At 40.8% G+C, this 12,173-nt stretch overlaps 1 protein-coding gene across 2 annotated transcripts in view; it reads right to left on the bottom strand.

Moving 5' to 3' along the window:
- TNKS (tankyrase) overlaps positions 1–12,173 on the bottom strand; it is a 123,000-nt gene that overhangs the window by 62,655 nt on the left and 48,172 nt on the right. The gene's annotated exons all lie outside the window — the stretch shown is intronic.

Below are 12,173 nucleotides of genomic sequence, written 5' to 3'. Positions count from 1 at the left end.
AATTCCGAGACAAAAGCGAGGCAGTGCAGCTTTTTAAATGGTACAAATTCCCGATCTCCAAAGCTCTACCTGCCTATTTCAATGGCAGTATTAGACTGCAAGTTCTTCTGAAGAGCACTGACTATTAAAAAATTTCCAAATATTTGAATCATCAGCCACTTTCCAAGGAAATATGCAGGTGAAATAAAAAGCACAGACAAAAGCATGAACTCTGCAAGAGATTTTATAACAAGACTCTGAGATTAGAGATAACCACAAGTAACGTTAAAGCAACATTTATGTTTGAAATTCTGAGTTCTAATATACAATTCAGGAAGATTTTTGCATCACAGGATTAAAATTCCATGTGTGTACCTTAAAAAGAGTGTAAAGCAAGGTGACATGCAGAAGTAAGATGGCATTTTGCAAAGCTGAATCACGATGACATCGTGCAATAAAAAATTAGGGAATTTAAATTAACACATCATTAAAATGGATTTTTAGCAGCTTTCTAAAGTCACAGAGCAGAGGGTATCCCAAGAGCTGGAAGATGCAGGGCTTGAAAAACATACCATATACCACCTGCCAGAGAATTAAAGCCTCTAACCACAACACTAATCCAAACAGGAAGATAAAGGTGTCCTGCATGAAAGAAAAAAAAAACCTTTGTGCTGCCTCCTACATGCATTTGTAATAAGCCTTCAGTGAAACTCTCATTACTGGTGAGGAGGGCCATCAGGCCACGGGGAAATGCCAGACTAGACTGCAGGTAAACTGGGAGGCTCCTTAAGAAAAAGTATCCCTAAACAAAGAGCTTCTGGAGGCTGTGAGAGGAGGGCTAGAATCCTCACCCATTGCAAAAAGCTTGGTACTCACCCTATCACACCTCCTCCAGTTATCAGCAGAGGGTGACAAGAACCACAACAAAACCATCCTTCTCCAGGGCCTTAAACAGCCCTGTTTAGTTCAGCATCCTGTCTTCACCCACAGGCATACAGGAAGCAGGCAAGTACATACAGCCATGCACTTTCCACCCTGCACCCATGGCTGCAGCTGAGGAATTCTCAAAGGCAGAATGTGCATCTCATTATACTGGCAAATTTTCCTTTCACATGTGTTCAACTGCTTTCTGAAACATATTTAGCTTTGGGAATTCACAACAACCTGCAGCAAGGAGTTCCACCATGCAACTGCCTCTCACATGATGGGTTTCTTAACAGAACAGTTGTGTGCTGCTGAATGTAGCAGCAATTGAGTCCTGGTAATAGAGCAGATGAGTTCAACACAACGGTAAAGAACTGAAATTGGCATTTCAAATACAGGCCATGAAGATTGATTTAGCTTTTGGAAGAATTTATAAATCTGTCTTAATGAAAATCTGATTATGAGACAAGTACAACGATGCAAAGATTTGACTTTATCTAGCTACCACCCTCCAACTTCAGAGGGGCTTCCTGTCCACCATTGGCAATTGCCCTTGCCTTTTCTAGCTGTGGCACACATTCCTCTTGCTTTTCTTTTAATGAAGACAAAATACTGGGCACAGCTGTGAGTGTTTCAAATCAATGGTGAGTGAAAAGCTTTGGCTGGCATGTGAGAAGGGGAAAAAAAAGAAAGAGACAATTTATTACTACTGCATTACTTGTGTAACAATCTCAAACAGCTGGGTTTCCTGCAGGAAAGTTATTCGCCTGTAATATATCAATGCTTTAGGGACCTAATCAGATTAAAAGATCTGCTTGCACATTCTGGTTTGGCAGCACATCTAGGACTCCTAACCAGGCTTCTGAATACTTTTAGGTTAGACAAGTGTACCAACATTTTTCCTTCAGGCTCAGTAAGTTGGTATGTCAAAACACAAAAGCCCTTTCCTCAAGTATCTTGAATGGAAAAAACATTACTGACCAACAGACATGGAAGGCTGTAGCTCTTGATTTAGAGTACATGCCTAAATTGATTACTTTTACTACAAAACTCTTTAAAGAAAAAAAAGTATTCACTGATACTGTTGAAATTCATACGAGCAATCCTTGAAATTCATCACAGCTGTCCCACACTGTGATCTTGATTCAGAAAATATCATTGTATAATCAGCTAACTTCATTACTCTCAAAGAGCCAACATTTTGCAAAGCAATATCTAACACTATACTGGCGCTTGCAGCACACCATCAGGTTTGCTAAAAAAGGCCAAGTGCTCTCCACAGGACTCTGCTCTCCTGAGTAGAACAGGATGTAGGGGAACCCCTTGGCCATTCAGCAAGCAGGTGGTGGGCTGCCACCGAGCTGAGAAGGTTGGCTGACAGCATTAGGGAGAACTGGGCAGCACTGCCCGCAGGACCGGCTGCTGCTGGCACAGGCTGTGCTCCCACCAGAGGGCTCTGCCAACACAGCTAGAGCCGCCTGGCTACAAAGTGTATCAAAGGCCATCCTGCAGCACTTGGCCATAGCAACCTAATAAAATATTCATTTGCAAAGCATCTGAAAACAAACCATGCGTGCTTGTGGCAGAGGTGAATTCCAAGTTCTGAGATGAAGCATAGGAACACAGACAATCAACCTCACATAACATTTCTGTTCAAAGAATGTCAAACTGCTTGACTTCAATGAAGCTAGTAACATCAGCTCCTTTGGACAGGTTACAATTCATAGTTTTGCAAAAGGGCATCTGCAGAACAAAATCTAAGTAATAGCCTCATTTACGGTTCCAAATCTCTTAGCAGCTGCTAGAGAGATAAAAGCACCCTTCTAAGCACAGTATTAATACAGAGGATTTTGGATAGCAATGTTTTGTATAGCACAGAGCTTGTCTGCCACAGATGTGAAAGTTAACATTGTTAGACCTTGCCACAGAAGACCAAAGGTGAAACACAAAGCCAATTTCACCTGTTTGCTCTCCAGCCTTTCCACCCTATCTCAGTTCAATCTGTTGTATGTTTCCTTGCATGTCTGGACAACACACTGCCACACCACCAGACACATTCTGCCACAGTGGGTACATGGGAACTTGCAGGGTGTGCTTCCCGTCTCCATACAAGAGAGTCCAGAGTGACAGACCAGAACAGCTGACGCTTCCTCACCCGGTAGCCCACAAGAAGAGTACTGGGCTTGCTCACCTCTGCATGATGGATAGCCCAGAGACAGTCAGCCTGGAAATTTCTGGAGGCAAAGATAGAAAGAGTGTGAACGGGAAGGACAGAGCGCCACACCAAAGAATGGTTGAGGTTGAAGGGAGTTCTGGAGGTCCTCTTGTGTGAAACTCCTGCTCAAGTAGGGCCACCTACAGCAGGACTGTGTCTAGGTGGCCTGTGAATCTCTCCAAGGATGGGAACTCCACAGTCACTCGGTGAAGTCCCTGCCAGTGCTCTCTTCCAATGAGTCTGGTTCATTAACTTTCTAGGTGGCTATCTCTTCAGGACCTCCTGTTTCTTTTTTGGCAGCTATAGGCCTACCAGGACTGGAAGTCAGAGGTGAAATCTTACTCTACATATGACTTGGACCAGGAGCAGACTACAGCTTGTTATAGGATGCCTACCCTGAAAACATGAACTACCATTTTTGAAAACACATGTGCTTTATGAAGATCAACAACATATCTGTGAACCACCCAGCAGATTGGTTTTTTTCAATTAAGTATTCACAATTACACAGCAACACAGTAGACATAGGCTCTCCAGCACAGCAGTAAAGACAGTGTCAGAATTGCCCCTTTTTCCTCATTTAAGCATTTCTGGTGTCTTTCCAACCAGGTGTTCTACTAGCACAGACACATGGCTGCTGTGACAGTGTCCTGGTGCAGCTGGGGAACCTCAAAACTTATTTTTCCATCAGGTTCATTATTTACAGTATCTCGGCCTGCAGCCACCCAAATCGGTCCCTGAGAAGGAAGAGCCCAGGCAAGATGGTGCAGGAAGGAGGGAGAGCACATGGAGACTGCATCTGAGTTGGCACTGCTACAAAGAAAGCGATATATGGGCGAGAGTTCAAACACACTTCAGCAAAGACAAACACCATACAATTAAATGAAAATATACCTTTCCTATGACTTTAGGACTTCACAGGCCCATGAGTGAGAGCAGGAAGCTTTCAGTGCTTGTGACAGATTAGTGGGGGTTGTTTGCAGGAGGACAGTGTTGTTTGGGGATTTTTGTTTGCTGTTTTGTGTTGGTTTGTGGGTTTTTGTTGTTTGTTCATTTTTAATACACTATTTTTTCTAGCAAACAAATTTTAGTGTCAAAGTGGCTGCTGATGGAAGGGTCCAATTGTGCCATTAAAATACTCATCAATTCCTTTCTCCCCATTTAACATTCTTATAAATAAAGCAACAAGGGCAATTAAAATATGAAGTTAAATCAAAGTATTTTTACTATCCAAAAATCACAAGTTGTAGGAATAATAACCTGATAGCAAAACATTTCAACAATAAGAGGTATGTTGAAATAGTATCCTTAGGGAAAAGGCATTTATAACTAACTATTAGAAGTATAAGAAACACATGAGAAGGGAGAGGAACAAAAACAATAACTTCAGATTTTATTATGCTACTATACTTTGCACTTGTTTAATGTTAATTTCTTTATGTCTCTTGCACTTCTCCATTCAGCTGTTTCTCACAAGTAACCAAGCAGATTTTATAAGCTAATAAAGCTCAACGAGCAACACAGCAAGTTTCTAAGTTTAAGTTTTTGCCACAGATGAAGAATACCAAAGAAAGCCTACTGTATTCAAGGATGACAAAAACACAGCTTGGGAGATAATGTCTTCAAGAACAATTTGCAGACAAGAGAGAACATTACCAAGGAGGTAAGGTTTAGTACCTTGATTTTGCTGCTTCTGTTGAAGATGAGTCAGGAACTGTGCAGGTGGATTAAAATTAGCCATTTGCAATAGAAATTTGAAATCTCACCATTAGCTGAGCTATTTTCAGGTGCTTTTAGTGACATGTTTTAAAGGGGAGGTGGAAATTAAAGAAACAAGTAAATACCATTTTGGTTTGGCCTCAGATCTACCAAACCACTGAGCTAGCAACATCCTGCCTCAACTAATTTTCAGTTTAGGTAGACAGAGCTTGAATCCAGAGCATTCCTGATTATTCTTCTAGAAACAGAAAACTGGATCTTTTCTAAGGCCTGGCAGAAAGCAGCTTGTTGGGAAACCTGCTGCTTTCCATAGCACGAATTGGCAAAATCTCTGCTAGAGTCATAAGTGATGGCAGAGGTTCGTGTCTATTAAAAGTGCATACTGATTCAAAGCACATATATTACATAAACACAAGATACAGCAGTTATTAAATGCTGTCTTCATATGTAAGTATAAATTTCATGTACCTACAGGTCTTGGTCACCAAGAAATACTAGTATCATAGTATCAGTCAGGGTTGGAAGGGACCACAAGGATCATCCCGTTCAAACCCCCCTGCCATGGGCAGGGACACCCCACACTAGATCAGCCTGGCCAGAGCCTCATCCAGACTGGGCTTAAACACCTCCAGGGACAGTGCCCCAACCACCTCCCTGGACAACCCATTCCAGGGTTTCACCACTCTCATGGTGAAGAACTTCCTCCCCACATCCAGCCTGAACCTCCCCACCTCCAGCTTCATTCCATTCCCCCTAGTCCTATCACTACCTGAGATCCTGAGAAGTCCCTCCCCAGCCTTCCTGTAGGCCCCCTTCAGATACTGGAAGGCCACAATTAGGTCACCTCGGTGCCTTCTCTTCTCCAGACCAAACAGCCCCAACTCTTTTAGTCTGTCCTCATAGGAGAGGTGCTCCAGCCCTCTGATCATCCTCATGGCCCTTCTCTGGACACGTTCCAGCACCTCCATATCCCTCTTGTAATAGGGGCTCCAGAACTGGATGCAGTACTCCAGGTGGTATTAGGTGGTATAACAAAATGAGTCTTCGGTGCACGTACCATTATAGCACCTTTAAGTGCGCATATGGTACATTATATGCTGCTTCTCTCAAAAGAGCTCTTCTCAGTCATGCTGACCTATTTGTTACAATATGTTATCAGATTTCTTTCAACCTGCAGTGGCAGGAGGATGAAAAAGTTCCTTTGTCAGAGGGTTTCAAATTTCTTAACTCTTAAATCACAGGACATAAATACAAAGCTAAGTCAATCATAGCAGTCAAACAGAGAAACCTTTCTGAATGTGCAGTGAAAGGACAAAACACATCACATTGCAAGACCATAATAAAAAACCAAACCGACCAAACAACAATAAAAACCAACCCAAAACCCAAACACCAAAACAACCCACAAGCCAAGAACCCAACAAAGCAACAAAAAAAGTCCTAAACCCACCCATCATGCAGCAATCCATATAATCATCTTACCTTCAACAACGCTACAAAACCCTAATATTCCTCTGACACAATAAATCTGGCAAATCTTCTAGAACTCATTCCCTTTAGTGTACCTGCACAAGTAGTTTACATTTCTTCACACTGCATATAAAATTACCATGCACATATCCATTTTTTAGCTCACGGTGTGAAAAATGTATTCTTTTCAATGTGACTGTGCTGTTTCAGAATGCTCTACCTGAAGACACACCACCAGTCCAATCTGTCTTGTCTTCAGACTGAGATTGGAAGAGGGAAAAGAATGGCAGGATTACAAGAGACTAGGAAGAAAATCCAAACTTCTGCAGTTCAAAACACAGTGATCTGAGAGAAAAACTGAAGGGGTTGAGGCTCGTATTTTCACCGAAGTTCAATACTCTGAGATCTCTTGTGAAATACACATGGAATAGGGAATTTGATTGTTTTTCTTCTCAGAGCTACTGAGCCTTCCCAATCAGCTACCCATTCATGCTTAATGTGAAGGCAACATTCCCTTGGGTCCTGCCTTCCATTCATTTCTTGTATTAATTCTAGCTATCAGCAAAAACAAACTTTCACTGCAATTCCCACTACTCTGGCCATATTCCATATTAATAACTAATAAAGTGTGCTATTCAATTTTTCCAGCAACTACTTCTTGCTTGTTTCTGTAATATGTGTGCATATGTATTTTCTCTTGGGATCTCCAAGAAATCTCTCCAGAGGAAGACAAAGGACTAAAAAATACTTTGTAAATTACTTGAGTATAGTAGAATTGGCTAACCAACCAAGCAGTATGACCAGAACTGAGCAGAGGAAATAAGCTGCTTCCGTATTAGTGCCCCTCTTAAAAAAGCCAGCTACTTCCTCTGTTCTTCCAAGCAATCTCCTCAAGCAAGGAAATTATATGATCCCCTAAAGTATCCTCTAAAGAGATATCACAGAAACACTTGTTTATAATTTACACAAAGTGTGGAAGGGAAAAAAAAAAAAGAAAAATACTAAATATAAACCCCTCAGGAAAGCCATATTGCATAAGAGCCAGCTCCAAAGTTATATTCCATCATCTCATCTCTCTGTGAAAAGAACTCCAGAGTGAACATGAGCAGACTCAATTTTGCAATCTCTCTGATTTTCCCATTTTAGATAAAACATGATAGCAAGCTGGGCAGAGTGTCTGAAAATCTATAGCTGGATTTAAAACGGAAGCATTTCTTTTCACCAAAAAAATATAATCTATACTCTTTTAGATACAGGAAACATGACTGCTTTTGTACAGGTTTAAAGAGGTGGGGATTCTTGATGTTTGCTAGGAAATTCATGAGAGACAAAACGCAAACAGGCCAAAGCATTTTTTTTTTTTCAAACCAAGTTTTTTACTGGATGCTACAGTCCTTCCCCTGGACATCTGAAGCTACTTCAAGTACCTACACTTAATCTACAAGCTTGAGAAAACAGAGGCTGTCAGCCTGTAAAACTGCACAGATGTTGCCACGCAGCCTGCAGCACGTATCCTGGACAGAACTCATGGCCGCTTAAATTACTTCTCTACCTCCTAGACAAAAATGAGGCAAGTCTTCCTATACCTGCTGGGCTACGAAGTGGCAAGCAGAAGGAATCAACTCCTTTGTAACTGGAGGAAACACAGGGCAAACCTGATGAATGCAGCAATGAAACCACCAGGCTGTGTTTTGAATGTTAAAGAAAACAATGCTGCAACATTGTTTTTATTACTAAGAGCAGAAACATCATTAAAGATATAAATAAGAGTCAACTTCTTTTTATGCAACACTTAGGCAAAGTACATTTATATGAACCCTTAACAAAAGGATGTCAAAATAAGGGGGAATAGATTTTGTTGAAATGAACAATTTTGTCACACCAAATTGGAAACTAGTTGGTCAGCAGTTCAGTTTAAGTATTTTGAAAACTATTTAAGAACAACAAAAAAGCAAAATAACTCAATGGATTTTCCACTTACATTAAAGTTGTACAATTCAATTTTGCCTCGCTGCTGTGGACAAATTTTGCCTCCCTGTGGGCTGTTGTCAGACAGTTAAGTCAAAAGACAGCTGGAAAATTAGGGAAAGCTTGGTACAATTTAGGGGAGAGAGGAAACAGCAGCATGATTGGAAACAGGACATGTGGATTGATACGGAAGACTTGTGCCAGTACCCCAGAGTCAAGAAGCACTGTGTTTTGATCTAGAACATCTTTCCCCTCCCTTAGCCTTTCCATCAGCTTCTGATGTAGGAAATACATACTTAAAAGTAATGCTTCCCTTTACTTTGTCTCATTTTTTAACAATGATGTTTAATGCCTTTTCTGAACACACATTTGCACTAGCAGTGATCAGTCACAGTAACTCAGAGCAAGGTCTGCCTGATCTGAGGCAGTGTTTTTGTCTCAGGCAATGTGCTATTTCATGCCATACATGTGACTAGGGGTATGGTTTTAAGAGGAAAGAAAGTTTGGATTTACAGAAAGCGTCCTGTGTCAAAGTCTGCAAACTATTATCCTCACTAAAAAAAAATTAAACATCTATTAAAAACCAGCTAGTGCAAAATAAATTTGTTATTTACATTCTGCCACTTTTTTGCTATTCCTGTTGGAGCAACACACCACAAGATGGGAAAACAGTAATTATAATAGCTATTGCAGATATACAGGAGGTCTAGCTGTCAAGGGTGACATTATTTACTGACAATGAAAGAATAATGTAATAACAGACTACTTTGGTTGGAAGGGAAACTGAACTGACCACTTCAAAATTAAAACACCACAAAACTTAAAGCATGTTAAGTGCATTGTCCAACTGCCTCTTAAACACTGACAGGCTTGGAGCATCAACAACCTCTTGAGGAAGCCTGTTCCAGTGTCTGACAACCCTTTCAGTAAATAAATGTTTTTTAATGTCCAGTCTGAACTTCCCCTGGGGCAGCTTTGAACCATTTCCATGCATCCTATCACCAAATACCAGGGACAAAAGATCAGCATCTCCCTCTCCATTCTGTTTCACCTCTTCAGGAAGCTGTAGAGAGCAATGATGCTGCTTCTCAGCCCCCTCCTCTCCAAACTAGACAAACACAGACACCTACACTGCTCTTCACAGGTTTACACATGATTTCTAAAACAAGCAAACAAAAAACCCCAACCAACCAATCACAACAAAACCCCCAAATCGACCCAACAAAACCAAAAAATCCGCCCACCCAAGCCAAACAAAAAGAAACAAAGCAGAAACAAAACCAACAAAACCCAACAAAACCCCACAAAAACACACAACCAACCCACACTACAAACCCCTTAACCATAAAAAAACCCACCACCAAAAAACACACACAAAACTCCCCCAAACAAAAAAAGCCCCACCAAGAAACAAACAAACCCAGACGATCACTGCTCTAGATGACATGATTCACTACAAAGACTGGAAGCAGAAAAATCACAAGAAGAAAAAAGAAAGATGACAGAAGGAAAAGAGATACAAAGCTCACTAAAGAGAACAGCTTCAGTTCACTAGACTGCTGTCACATTTCACCTCCATAGAAGAGGATTCACTCTTCAATTTTTCATTCATGCAAAGGAAATTTCATCTGATGCAGTACAGGGCTGCCTGTTTGAGAGAGACCCTATACAAAATGACTCTACAGAAGATGACTCTATGGAAACTAGTCACCAGTTATGGTTCAGCTTGACGCTGTTGCTACACTAGGTGCTCTTCACTTCTATTGCACTGGAAAACTATATCCATGAATAAGCCAGATGTTCCTTCTTCATTCCAGGCCAGAAAGGAAATACATAAACTGCATGTACCCTCAGCTTGACAGCTCTGCAGGTTTCTCTGCAGACCTGCAGTGCGAGGTAGTTTAATTATGTTCTGCATGAAGCAGTAAAAAAATACTGCTTTCCATTCTCTGTTAGTTCCATTAATTCTCACTAAATACTCTGCTTACCTCAAATAATTCAAAAAATAATTGGTCAAAAAGTATTCCTACATTTCTCATTCATCACAACCATTAATTATCTTAAATATCCCCAAGAAAATACATTCAAATGATTCTCTTATCATGCAACAGGATTACCAGCAGCTCCTAAAAAAGCCTATTTTGCCAATGGCTTTGTATCAAAGTTACTCTGAGGTACACTTAATTTTTAGCTTCCAAGCTATTTTAACCCCCCATCTGACCCAACATGAAAGACAACCATGCAAGAGTTAATGCAGGTTGTCTCTACTGTCTCCTAGTCGCACTAGTTTAGCATGAACTAACTCAGCATTACCACTCCTTCCAGGGAGCATAAACCACAGAGGAGAAGTAATACTGTACCTTCCCCACCACCAGCTCATGATATTTCTGTTAGAGACCAGTAACTGATCAGGACATGGTGAGATCTATTAGTGAGAGATCCCGTTTCCTAACACTGACTCTCCTTTTTGACATTCTCTGAGTATACCTCAGAAGAGAAGACAAGAGAAAAGACAAGACATAAGAGAACTGGCTCTATCTTCAGAGACTAGACAATGAAAACTGCAGGGAAGAATACCAAACTCCCAGAGAAAGGACAGCTCTCGCTGGATCATACTGTGCCATTAAAACAGTCCTAGCAGGTATGCTGCGCATAACATCCTTCACACTACAGTCAAAGTGGTTTTGTGTTTGGATGAAAGACACAAGGCTGAGAAGCAACGGAAAAGGAAATATTCAAAGGGATGGGATATTAAGTTTCCAGTGTCCCCTTTTCTGTTCAACAGCCATGCCAGCAGTCTTGATTCCTGCTGGTGGGCTATCTAGTTATCAAATAGAGCAAGACATCAGTGTCTCTCCTTTTTTGACAACGTAGTTTATATATTTACTATTTTGGCCTAAACAGAAGGGTATGCTTAGATATGGAAGGCCTTATCATTCTTACACATACAGATGGTGCTTCACAAGAAAATTCCCCTCTAAGAATCAGCAGTGTCTTCTGGCAACTTGAAACATTCTTGGGAGTATGGTACTTCCAGCTTTTAGGGAAGGAGGGTCTTTGCAAACAGTGACACTCTTTTCCTTCTCCAAGATGCAAAGAGAAAATATCCTATATGGAAAGGTACAGCTGCTTATTATAAGAAACCACAGTGCACTCAGGTTTTAAATTATTTTCCCTCGGACTTCCTAGATGTCCAGGAGAAAAATACTCAGCTACCATCTTGCAGCAATGCAGGCAAACAGAAGTGGGTGAATTCTTGAGATGGAGCTAACATTTTCCCCACCAGTGATCAGGAACAGGTTTCTTTGGATAGCTCAACATGATTTCAAGAGGGGAAAAAAAGATCCATGAAAGGCAAGATTTACTGGGTAATTAGACTAACAATTTCAAGAACACTGCTGAGAGTTCTCATCTAACTCCCTGAGGATGATGCATCATTTGAAAAAGGAATCACTTAAAATACCTACCTTACAGATTTGTGGGGAATAGCAATGCAAACAGATGTTATTCTCTCCATCCTCAGACAAGTATTGGATTTAATATATGAATACATTGCTGACTTTTTCAAAGGTTGTCTTTCCTCTTTACATCCCTCTAGTTTTATCAATTTTTCTTTTTTAACATGGGGGGAGGGGGAATGCCTTTTATCTATTGCAAACTGGGAAAGCGATCCACAAAAGATTTTTGCTATGATGACTAAAAATTAAATAGAAGCTGCACACCAACCTCAAAGGAAGGGTTATTTTTCTGTGTTCCATCAGAGAAAATTAATCCTTCATTTCCAGGGCAAAAGACAACAAGAGACTAAGCAGCAAAGCCACACACAAAATAGTGTATCAGTGAGAAAACATTATGTCTTTACTCAGGTCTGCTTTGGCCCATATTTTCAAACTGCATT

Source organism: Melanerpes formicivorus, unplaced genomic scaffold (assembly GCF_026170545.1).
Source record: "Melanerpes formicivorus ecotype bairdi unplaced genomic scaffold, bMelFor1.0.p_v2 SCAF_4, whole genome shotgun sequence".
Lineage (NCBI taxonomy): Eukaryota > Metazoa > Chordata > Aves > Piciformes > Picidae > Melanerpes > Melanerpes formicivorus.
This window is presented reverse-complemented; position numbering and strand designations above follow the sequence as displayed.